Here is a 12,492-nt window from a genome sequence, read left to right as displayed (position 1 = left end):
CTACCTGCAATGACACATTTTGTCGAAAAATTAAAACACATTTCACAATGTTTTTGCAGAACTGTCGAGGAGTGAACCGCTCTCTCTCGGTGTTGAGGTTGAAAAGACAGCAGCGAGACAGAAAAGTGCATAGCATCTACCTGCAGGCCTCGCCCACCTGTGTTTAACAGTAGCGGAAGTGATTGCTAAATTCTATTAAAAATATTCTTATTATAACTGTCTTTGATTTGTTACTTTTTAATCAATATTTACATAGTTTAAAAAGTAATCTTAATCAAAAACAAGGTTTTTAACACGATTAACATTACTGCTATAATTTCGTCCAGCCCTCGTCGGAGGAAAGTTCCAGAATAGAAGAAAACCATGGTGTTTCATGGCGGTTTACCATCATAATTATACACCTTTGTCCAGCTATCTGTTCGATCGTTATACTAACTCATAGTTTCTGATGTCTTGTGTCGTGTAAAAGCAGTTTTTGATCTTTGGCAAAAAAAATAGCAAACTGCTAGAATGAATATAATGGTGGTTAAACAACGAGCACTCTCTTGTTTTAAGCATACGGTTTCTAATAAACATTACACATTTCAGTATTTGCTTTAATTTGGTGGTGGATGTCATGTTGTCTTTTGATGCGTGTAGCAGGCCCAACTCTTTCCGTCCATATTGACACTGGGCTAAAAGCACACCTTAAGGCACATCAGTTAATGTATTATATATCGTTTTAACCCAGATGTATCCTCTATAACTCTCAAACACTCAAATGCACACACCGGTCTCCTGTATGAATGCTGCGGTGCACTGTAATATTACAGTAAAGTGCAATCGGGCCCCTATCGGAGTTAGATTTATATCCTCAATGTAACCCACCGAATCAGGGAGGGATAATAACCGGCCACAACCTGTGGTGAAAGCTTAAGCGCTTGTACAAGCAGTTTTATTACAATTCACACAGACCAATCTTAACATAAAAGAATGAATATCTAAAACACGAATACCGACCTCATTTGGAAAAAAAAAAACAAAAGAAACAGGAAACATTAACAACAAACCACAGGGCTCCAACCGGGCACGACTATAGGTGTGACAGTGTACAACCATTAATTAAAATTCAAACTCCAATACTGCACAGCAATCACAGCACTCAAGCGAAAATACACGTCACCAAAACCCACAGAAGAACCCACCACCTCACCAGTGTCAGTCACACCCATGGAGGAGACCCCGCGGCTGCCATGAAATCAGGATGGAAGACAACTAAAGAAAAAAGCAAAAATCACAATAATATTAATACACTGTATACAACAAAAGCACTGGGCAATTCACCACAAATAATATATATGTAACAATAGTCGTGCTAGTCCTGCAACACAAAAACTTATTGTAAATACCTTAAATTGAGTATTTTCATTAATACATTCTTTAATCCAAGCAAATACCTTTAAAATAACTGGATCTAAGAATGAGGAATTAAAAACCAACGGGTGGCTCCTTTAAGAGACCTATAAAACAAACCTTTATGAATAACAACCATTTTCATAAATGTTCATAAGAAAACACAATCATTCTTATTACCTCTGAACATAATTCATTTACACATTCATCAATTCTGTGGACTGTCACCACGCCAATCACCAGTAATACAAGCGGGGTTCTGAAACACAACAACAAAATAAAACTTTTTCACCCCACATAGTCTACCATTTTCTTTATATTTTCTCATTACCTCAATTAAAAAACCCATACATGAGAATACTTCATGCCCACATTTAATTGAATGAAAATGATCTAACGACACAACTTACTCTAAACATGTGCAGCATAAAACAACTTGACATCAATGTCTTTACTTAAAAAGAAACAGCTCTCGTAACTACAATACATTCATCAAAATAGTCACTATTAAAACAGGGTTGAGCACAAATTACCTGATATTAGCACACACTTGTTTGTAGCGTCAATGAATGAATGAGATCAGAAACGCTATGCTACTGTGCGTCTATTTATAGCACGTACAGACGTAAAACTTACGCTACCCCACGGACTTATGGGAAGTGTAGTCTCGAATTCATACTTCTCCCCGTTACATCAAGAAATTTTAATTATGATTGAACTTATTTAAAGACAGAGGGCGAATTCAATTAAATTCTTCTCTATTTTTGTTGTGACCAGTGACCAGTACCTCAAGTTAATATAAATTAAAGTAAGAAATGCTGGGAAAAAAAAAAATGCAGTTTAAGTTTTAATATTTTGTTTTATTTTGCCATATCACCCTGTAGCCCAAGACTGGTTGCCCACTGAAGCTAAGCAAGGCTGAGCCTGGTCAGTACCTGGATGGGAGACCTCCTGGGAAAACTAGGTTGCTGATGGAAGAGGTGTTAGTGAGGCCAGCAGGGGGTGCTCTCTCTGTGGTCTGTGTGGGTCCTAACGCCCCAGTATAGTGACGGGGACACTATACTGTAAAAAGCACCGTCTTTCGGATGAGACGTTAAACCGAGGTCCTTACTCTCTGTGGTCATTAAAAATCCCATGGCACTTCTCGTAAAGAGTAGGGGTGTAACCCTGGTGTCCTGGCCAAATTCCCTCCACTGGCCCTTGTCAATCATGGCTTCCCAATAATCCCCATCCACTTGATTGGCCCTATGACCCTCTCTCCTCTCCACCTGTAGCTGGTGTGTGGTGAGTGCACTGGCGCCGTTGTCCTGTGGCTGCCTTCGCATCATCCAGGTGGATGCTGCACACTGGTGGTGGTTGAGGAGAGACACCCCCTTTTTAAGATAAAAAGGTGTTAAATAATAGTTTTTTTGCTTCTATATATAGTTGATAACATCTGATTTTGTGGTTATGTGTCACTTCCTGATGAAAGTCATAGAGAAAACAGATCTTCAATGAATGCTTATCAGATGAGTTTGAACTCCAGAAGGATCATCAAGAGAATCAACACAGCTAACAATACAATTGTTTGTTTTTTATTATTGTTTTTTTTGTTTTTTTAGAATTTTACAGTTTAGAGAATGGATATTATGGATATATCCATTCTGTAAATATGTAAATATAATGTGTAAATATAACAGTGTTAATTTATCTCAGGATCATACAGTGTTATGGTTATATGTGTCATGTGTAATTAAAGCAAAAGACACAAAAAGATTTTACCAGGAAGTAAAACATTTCTACATTTACGCTTTTGACGTGTTTGGTTTGCAGTATTAATTGTCCACGTTCTAATTAATGGTTCGTTTTTATTTATTATTTTAATGAATTTTAATACTTGTGTAATACAAAATGGAAGCTTTTTTCTTCCGATTGACCTAATTTGACAAACCCTGCATAAAACACAAAACAATCACATATTTAAAGATATTTAATTATCTGTAGACACATTTAATAGAGTATCATTTTGAATGAAAAAAAATTGCGGTTGGTTTGTAAAAAAAAGAAAAGAAAAAAAAAAGTGGCTTTCTTGTTGCAGTTACACTGTTTGACCAGCAGGAGTCAGCGCAGAGTGTGGTGTTTACAGCACTTCGAAAAATCATTTTGTGAAACTTCATTGTGTCTTTTTTTTTCTTCTTTTTTCTTTTTGAAGCAATTGGTTCAGTTGATTCAGAACTTTGAAAAGCTTAGTTTATCTCAGCATTAATCTCAGCTTCCATGTTTGCTTTCCCTGCAAATTTCCATCTTAAAGATGATCATTCTTAGTAATTAAGTTTATTCTTATTCTTTTTTGGAGCCTGTTTCTGTACCTGTCATCATGTCTCTAGTTAGTATAAACCAAGCTGAAGGTGAGTCCCTCAACCTTTTTGCTTACTAATGTACAAGAATATCAAATTTACCAGTGAACATAGTGTATATAGAATCAAAAACAACAAACAAACATCAAAGCAATTAAATTAAAAGACACAGCTCAATTCCATATTAAGATACAATACAACCTACTTTCCCAACTATTGAAAAATAAAAGAAAACATTATTTATATAAGAAATGGCATGCACACCCTATAGTATGGATAAAGTGTGTATAATCTACAAGGAAAAGAAGCTGACAGTAAACTATCAACATAAAAACAAAGCAAATCAAAGACAGACAATCAAGTAAAGTGTGTAAAAAGGCCAAGTTACAACACCACACCCAAACAAATCCTCCAGCACAACAGGTTTGTCACATGAATCATAACATTCCTTTATCTAAATGTCTCACTGATGCGGCAATAGCATATTTAACATGGAACGGCTGGAAAATCTTGTTTTTGTGTTTAAAGGCAGTGGCACAACAAAACTAACATCAAATAACTTGTAACTACGTTGTCGCCTTGCAAAATCTGCACCTGGGTCAAAAAGCTGGCTTGAACATCACGCAGGCCCAATGAATGAATGACTTGATAAATCAAATACACAGGCAGCATGGTGGAGGGTAGCACTGCTGCCTCACAAAAAGAAGGGCCACAGTCCCAGAGCCAAGAGGTCTTTCTGTTTCTTTGTGGGTTTCCTGTGGGTTTCCCACAATCCAAATACATGCAGCATAGGTGAACTGGACTCTATAAATTGACTGAGTGTGTTTGTGTGTGAGCCCTGTGATGGACTGGTCATCCTTTCCTCCATCTGTGGCCTGAGACATTCACATTTATTCATTTAGCAGACGCATTTATCCAAAGCGATGGGGTGGGAAGATCATTCCACCAGCCAGGAACGCTGAACGAAAATGTTCTGGAAAGTGAATTTGAGCCTCTCTGTGATGGTACCACGAGGCGTCGCTCACTAGCAGATCTCTGGAGACTTCTGGAGGGGATGCACAGTACCCTCCACTAATATCGGCACCCTTGGTAAATATGAGCAAAGGCGGCTGTGAAAATAAATCTGCATTGTTTATCCTTTTGATTTTTCATTCAAAAAATTCACAAAATTCTAACCTATCATTGAAGTAAAACAGTTGAAAGTGGGGGGGAAACTCATTGTGAAATAAATGCTTTCTCTAGTTCATGTTGGCCACAGTTATTGGCACCCTGTTATTGCAACATCCTTTTCCCAAGATAACAGCTCAGAGTTTTCTCCTATAATGCCTGATGAGGTTAGAGAACACCTGACAAGAGATCAGAGACCATCCCTTCATCCAGAATCACTCCAGACCCTTTAGATTCACAGCTCCATGATGGTGCTTCTTCTCTTCAGTTCACTCATCTTCTACAGGGTTCAGGTCAGAGGACTGGAATGGTCAGCAGAAGCTTGGTTTTGTGCTCAGTGACCCATTTTTGTGTTGTTTTTGATGTTTGTTTTGGATTATTGTCCTGATGGAAGATCCAACCACGGCCCATTATAAGATTTCTAACAGAGGCAGACAGTTGGTATTTAATTGAATCCATGTTGCCATGCATCTGAACAAGATGTCCAGGACCTCCAGCAGAAATATAGGCCCAGCAGTATATTTAACCGTGAGCATGGGGTACTTTTTATCCCTGTTTGTACTAAACCTATCTGGTGGGTTTGCTGACAAAAAGCTCATTTTTTAGTTTCATCTGACCATAGAAGCCAGTCCCATTTGAAGTTCCAGTCGTGTCTGATAACTGAATATGCTGGAGTTTGTTTTTGGATGAGCGAGGAGAATTTTTCTTGAAACCCTCCCAAACAACATGTGCTGATGTAGGTGCTGTTTGATATATTGTTTTAGGTTTTCTGACTCAACTAATCTCTGCAATTCTCCAGCTGTGGTCCTTGGAGAGTCTTTAGCCACTCAAACTCTCCTTCTCACCGTGCATTAGGACGATATAGACACACGTCCTCTTCCAGGCAGTTTTCTAACATCTTTAGTTGATTGGAAATTCTTAATTACTGCCCTGATGGTGGAAATGGGGATTGTCAATGCTTTAACTCTTTTCTTACAGCCACTTTCTATTTTGTGAAGCTCAACAATCTTGTTCTGCATATCAGAACTTTGTTGTTTGGTTTTACTCCTTGTGATGGATGATTAAGGGAATTTGGGCTTTGTGTTCCCCATATTTAATAATCCTGTGGAACAGGAAGTCATGTCCATAATCACCCTGGTGTGCTAAAAAATGTAAATATGATTGGGAATATACTTCAGAGATATTTTACTCATAAGAATTTCTAGGGGTACATATAATTGTGTCCAACATGTATTCTTTTTTTATTTTTTTTATTAATATACATACAAAAGAGAATACGAAATAAAGACTATAACAACACACAACATACAACAAGCTGTATACAAAAACAACAACAAAAATAAAATGAAAAAATAAAAATTCACATTTATGTATAGGTTTTTCACAAAATGTTCAGAATTAACCTCACACAGCACATGTTTACTAGGTACATCAGTGCAGCCACAGAAGATGGAGGAAACGCGCTCTGTGGTCTGCTCTGTGAAAAATGGTCGAGGCATGTTCATCTCATGATATAAAGGAGATGAAATGGTGAATCAGACCAGCAATCCTGATCTTAGCATCAACCTCAGTTTACCATTAGAGCTCTATTATAATGCAAACCCAGTGAACAATAAGACTGTCCATCAGCACATGAAAGAGATCTGCCCACGACATGAAGGTACGAGAAATCAAACTACATTTACTAAAGAAGTCTCTTCATGCCACAGTGACCAAAGCCACTGAATGACAAGAAATGTTTACAATTAACTTAATATCTATACGTTTCTCTTCTCTTTCAGATTGTCTGGATCACTGTGGCAATCTTGGCAAATTTAAAAGTGCTGGCTAATGCTAAAGGTAAATTCAGTAAGATTGTTATTCACGTCGGCGCTAATGATGTTCGACTTCGCCAGTCGCAGATCACTAAAAATAATGTTAAAGAGGTGTGTGAACTTGCAAGTACGATGTCAGACACTGTAATATGCTCTGGTCCCCTCCCTTCTTACCGTGGCAATGAGATTCAGAGCAGACTGTCGTCACTCAATGGCTGGATGTCTATGGGGTGCCCGCAGAATAACATAGGCTTTATAGACAATTGGAAAATTTTTGGGGCAGACCTGACCTGTTGAAAAGAGATGGTGTTCATCCCTCCTGGGGTGGTGCCGCTCTTCTCTCTAGAAATATGGCACATAGTCTCAGGGCCGTACCCACCAGTGAGGTCCCCGAGGTCCGGACCTCTGTATTTTTCCAATAACAGAAGTTGTAAAATTACCTTATATTAATTAGGCTTTGGTGCTGCAAGGATAAAAAGCCAAGATAACAGATCTTCTCATCAGAGATGCCTAATATCTTAATTGTTGTTTTAACGATGTGCGATTTGACATTGAGTATTCTGCAAAAACCATTCAAAACATACATTACGTGAAGTCTACACTAGTGTGCGTGCGCATTTAGAGTGCGTTCTTTCACTGCATGATTCAGTCTGTTAAAATGCATTTAGAATGATCACAAATTCAAGATATGGGGGCAGAAAATGTTTATTTACACCACTTCATATAGCTCAATATGCTCAATAAACAATTTAATTAAGTGACTTACCTTTTAGACACTATATTACCTGTTTTTGCTATATTTCGCCCCCCCAAAAAAATTCATTCCAAACACAGCCACAGCACTGCTTTGCGTCTCTGAGCAACATGACGGTGTTTCATTCCTGAATGAATCAACCGTTTAAATGATTCAGTTCAGTCGTAATGACTCACTTATTAACAGTGACTTGCTGCCACCTACTGGCGGTTTTAATTTCACATTTCGACTTTCTCGAAAGTTTTAAATCATTTCAAATATCAATATATCAAAACATTATTTATGCATTTGAAATTGCAGGTTAAATGCATTTATGTCCTGCATTAAACAGTGTGTAAATACATCTAAATGCCACTTCAGATGACTCTTGTGTTGATTTCATTTGCTTGGTATCAGCCAGAATGTCTTATTCTTATTCTAAACTGATTAAATGTAAGAATTTGACTCAAAAGATAATGGACACTTTTAGAAAAAAAAATGGCTTTATATAAAGGTAAAAATGCCCATAAAATGTAAAAATCAGTTTAAATTTATTGGAAAAGACAAATTTTTATCAGTGTAAATAAAAATGTTTAAAAATAATTTTCATGTTTAATCATTTTGGACACCTGATTTTACTGAAGGCTACCAGGATAATTATAACTGAGTTTATTAAATTCATAAACAAACTAATTCTATCTTCTCTATTTCCAGTTTGTAGTGTGGATCATTCATTGCAACATTTAATCTGATTTTCATGCTTAAGAATCTGTTGATGAATCTTGAAAAATAATTTATGCTACTACTTCCCACTGACTTGGTTAACCTATATTATTATCCAATTTATGAGCCTTAAAACATCTTAAAATGCACACATGTAGGTCAGGAAAATTAAAATTTTCTCCCCGAACCTCCCTACCAATCTCCATTTTGGGACCTCGGTATTTATAAAAACCTGCGTACGGCCCTGCATAGTCTTAGAGTTCGTATTTGACTAACTGGGACCCAGTCTAAACCGACCGTCTGCTAGCCGCCTCACGTCACAGAAGTCAGTTAACTCTCAGCACATAGAGACTCCTTCACCTAGATATCACACTATAGAGACTGTGTCTGTTCCCCAAACTAGAAAATACAGAAAACATCCAAACCAAAGTAACAGTAACAATTTAATTGATGTTCAACAAATAAAAAACAGATTTGAAACTGCGGCGAAACGTGCAGCAAGGTACGTAAAACGGTGTCGCACAAAAACTGCGCAGAGGTACGTATTTTTATGAGACCAGGTTGCGATAAACACATGATAAAGCTTGGCTTATTGAATATTAGATCCCTTTCTACAAAAGCACATTTTGTAAATGATATGTTCACTGACCATAAACTAGATGTGCTTTGTTTGACAGAAACCTGGCTAAAACCAGATGATTACATTACTTTAAACGAGTCTACACCCCAAGATTACAGTTACAAACATGAGCCGCATCCAAAAGGCAAAGGGGGAGGTGTTGCTACAATTTATAGCAATATTTTCAGTATCTCTCAGAGGTCGGGTTTCAAGTATAATTCGTTCGAAGTAATGGTGCTTCATATAACGTTATCCAAAGAAACAAGTGTTAATGATAAATCCCCTGTGATGTTTGTACTGGCTACTGTATACAGGCCACCAGAGCACCATAAAGACTTTATTAAAGAATTCGTTGAATTTCTACCGGAGTTAGTGCTGGCTGCAGATAAAGTCCTAATTGTTGGTGATTTTAATATCCATGTGGATAATGAAAAAGATTTGTTGGGATCAGCATTTATAGACATTCTAAACTCTATTGGTGTTAAACAACACGTGTCAGGACCTACTCATTGTCGAAATCATACTCTAGATTTAATACTGTCACATGGAATTGATGTCAGTGGCGTTGAAATCTTGCAGCAGAGCGATGATATCTCAGATCATTATCTAGTCTCCTGTATATTCCATATCGCTAAAGCTGTAAAGCCAACTTCTTGTTACAAATATGGTAGAACCATCACTTCTACCACAAAAGACTGCTTTATAAATAATCTTCCTGACTTATCTCAGTTCCTCAGCATATCCAATAGCTCAGAACAACTTGATGATGTAACAGGAACTATGGACTCTCTCTTTTCTAGCACTTTAGATGCGGTTGCTCCTTTACGCTTAAGGAAGATTAAGGATAAGAGTCCAACGTGGTATAATGAGCACTCTCGCGCCCTAAAGAGAGCAGTCCGGAAAATGGAGCGCAGCTGGAGGAAAACTAAATTAGAGGTATTTCGTTTAGCTTGGCGGGAAAGTACCCTATCCTACAGAAAAGCACTAAAAACTGCTAGATCTGATTACTTTCCGTCTCTTCTAGAAGAAAACAAACATAACCCTCGGTATTTATTCAATACAGTGACTAAATTAACGAAAAATAAAGCATCAACAGGTGTTGGCATTTCCCAACAGCACAGCAGTAATGACTTTATGAACTACTTCACTTCCAAGATCGATACTATCAGAGATAAAACCATGCAGCCATCAGCTACAGTATCGCATCAGATAGCGCACTATAGATCCCCTGAGGAACAATTCCACTCATTCTCTACTGTAGGAGAGGAAGAATTGTATAAACTTGTTAAATCATCTAAACCAACAACATGTATGTTAGACCCTATTCCATCTAAACTAATAAAAGAGCTGCTTCCAGAAGTCATAGATCCTCTTTTGGCTATTATTAATTCATCATTGTCATTAGGATATGTCCCCAAAACCTTCAAATTGGCTGTTATTAAGCCTCTCATTAAAACCACAACTTGACCGCAAAGATCTAGTTAATTACAGATCGATCTCGAATCTCCCTTTTGTGTCAAAGATACTAGAAAAGGTAGTATCCTCACAATTATATTCCTTCTTAGAGAAAAATGGTATCTGTGAGGAATTCCAGTCAGGATTTAGACTGTATCATAGTACTGAGACTGCTCTCATTAGAGTTACAAATGACCTGCTTCTATCATCTGATCGTGGTTGTACTTTAAGAAATAAGCAGCTTTATTGTGCGTTTGTGCCTAAGACACAAAAAGGGATTTACAAAAATCACATTTACATTTATGCATTTGGCAGACACTTTTATCCGAAGTGACTTACAGTGCTCTTATTACAGGGACCCCCAATTCCCCTGCAGCAACCTGAGTAAAGAGGCTTGCTCAAGGACACACCGGTGGTGACGACTCCGGAGATCAAAACAGCAACCTTCTGCTGACCAGTTCAGCCCACTACACCACAGAAGTAATGAAGCTATATAAAAAATTTGCATGTAATTGTAAACATATGAAATTAAATTTAGCAAGAAATGGAATGCTGACACCATGAAATGTAAAATGTTTTACTCTGTTTAAATGTTTTACAGATAGTGGTGCTCATGGAGAACAGGCACACAGATGATTGGAGCAGACCGAGCGGCAGCCAGATTGTCCTGCACATGTTCTCCTACTCTTGCTTCAAGATTGTGTGGTTCAGGGGCGTCATCATGGTCTTCCTCATCCTCTCTGTGCACTCAGGCAAAGACAGCTTCGATGTCCCTTTTCCATCCATGATCAGATTCAGTCTGACTGCAGCAGTGAGGGATGGACAGCAGAGACAGGTGAAGGTGGACGCGGTGGTCAGCTGCTTCATCAGAATAAAGCTGCAGAACTGCACAGCTGTGTTGAGATGGCAGTAGGATGTGGGTTCACTGCTTGTAAAAACATGATCGTTAGAACAATGTTTGAATAAAGCTTTGTTTCATGTGTTGACTTTTATTTATTTATTTTCATGGTTACTTTTATTCATTCTTTTACTCATTTATTCATGTTTCCTTTTGTTGTCAGTAAATAAAATATAATTGTTTCATTAACTTATGCATTAATTCATTACTTGACTGAAAATTGAGATGTATTCACTTTGGCTGCATTTGTCTAGTGTGTAGTCATGCATAGCTATGGCAAAATGAAAAAGAAAAAAAAAACTAATTACTTTTAGCATGTTTTACTAAAATTATATATAAAATTAATTATTGGTCAGCATTTATCATTATTATTGTATGAAATGCATTCTGGGGTAATCTTAAGTAGTAATTCTTACATTTTTCCTGTATAAAACCAACAGATTTCTCCAAAGACAAGATCTTTGAGCAGCTGATCGACGTCTCCGTGCAGATATTGCAAATGCTGCAGAAAACTGTACTAGGTAGGTGTTAGAATAAATATAACAAGACCGAGATCTGTAGTCAGGTTGTCCGGCTGTACAAAGAAGAGAAACCTCGGGTACCCGGGAGTCAGTGATTAAAGACAAGACACAAATGTCCCGTTTAACCAAAGCTCAGCTTTATTAAGCCATCAGTGAGTGTATATATATATATATGAAAGCAGAAGTTCCACTATTGGGTATCACAAGATCACATCATGATCATTCTATGTACAGACGTCTAAATATGGAAGTAGGTCTGTTTGGGGACAGGCCAAAGTTTAGATCATATGCAAACAGCAAGCTCAGCACAAAATAAGCATCTATCAGCACTGCATTTGTTCAAAAGGGCACAGAGTGTTTCACCTAAAATCTAACAGTAGGGCTGTCGTATTACTGATGCTATGAGGTGTAGTGGACCTATCCCTCTTATACAGATGGCTGTATCTTTAACAATGAACAATCATAATAGAAAACATAAATATAATGGGTTTGCGTACATCATAGTATGAGAATATATACACAGAAAAAAAGGCACAATTACAAATGTAAATATATTTGAATAATCATAATATTCATATAATCATAATACATTAAAAAATGCATTTGTTGTTGTTGCTGTTTATAGCCTGAGGGATGAAACAAAGAGAGTTCAATTCAACAAGAAAAAGAGGAAAACAAAGGAGAGTTAAGCCGGTGTTGCTTGCATGCAAGAAAACTTGTCCGGAGTTTTACATTATCAACCCACACACGTCCAGTGACTGTGAACTGAATTGCACGCGGGACCGAAATGTTGGCTATCATGAAAAGTATATGAACGGCGGCAATACCGGCGTA

At 37.5% G+C, this 12,492-nt stretch overlaps 1 long non-coding RNA gene across 1 annotated transcript; it reads right to left on the bottom strand.

Moving 5' to 3' along the window:
* Positions 1 to 922: 922 nt before the first annotated feature.
* On the bottom strand, positions 923 to 1,977 carry LOC131532533 (uncharacterized). Its single transcript, XR_009268918.1, has 4 exons — positions 1,803 to 1,977; positions 1,573 to 1,651; positions 1,437 to 1,499; positions 923 to 1,254 (listed from the first exon to the last, which is right to left on the bottom strand). It is a non-coding gene; the product is annotated as an uncharacterized LOC131532533 (long non-coding RNA).
* Between the last annotated feature and the right edge of the window lie 10,515 nt (positions 1,978 to 12,492).

The sequence above is a fragment of the Onychostoma macrolepis genome, chromosome 23 (assembly GCF_012432095.1).
Source record: "Onychostoma macrolepis isolate SWU-2019 chromosome 23, ASM1243209v1, whole genome shotgun sequence".
In the NCBI taxonomy this organism is placed as follows: domain Eukaryota; kingdom Metazoa; phylum Chordata; class Actinopteri; order Cypriniformes; family Cyprinidae; genus Onychostoma; species Onychostoma macrolepis.
Note: the sequence above shows the minus strand (reverse complement) of the source record. Positions and strands in the feature narration are given on the sequence as shown.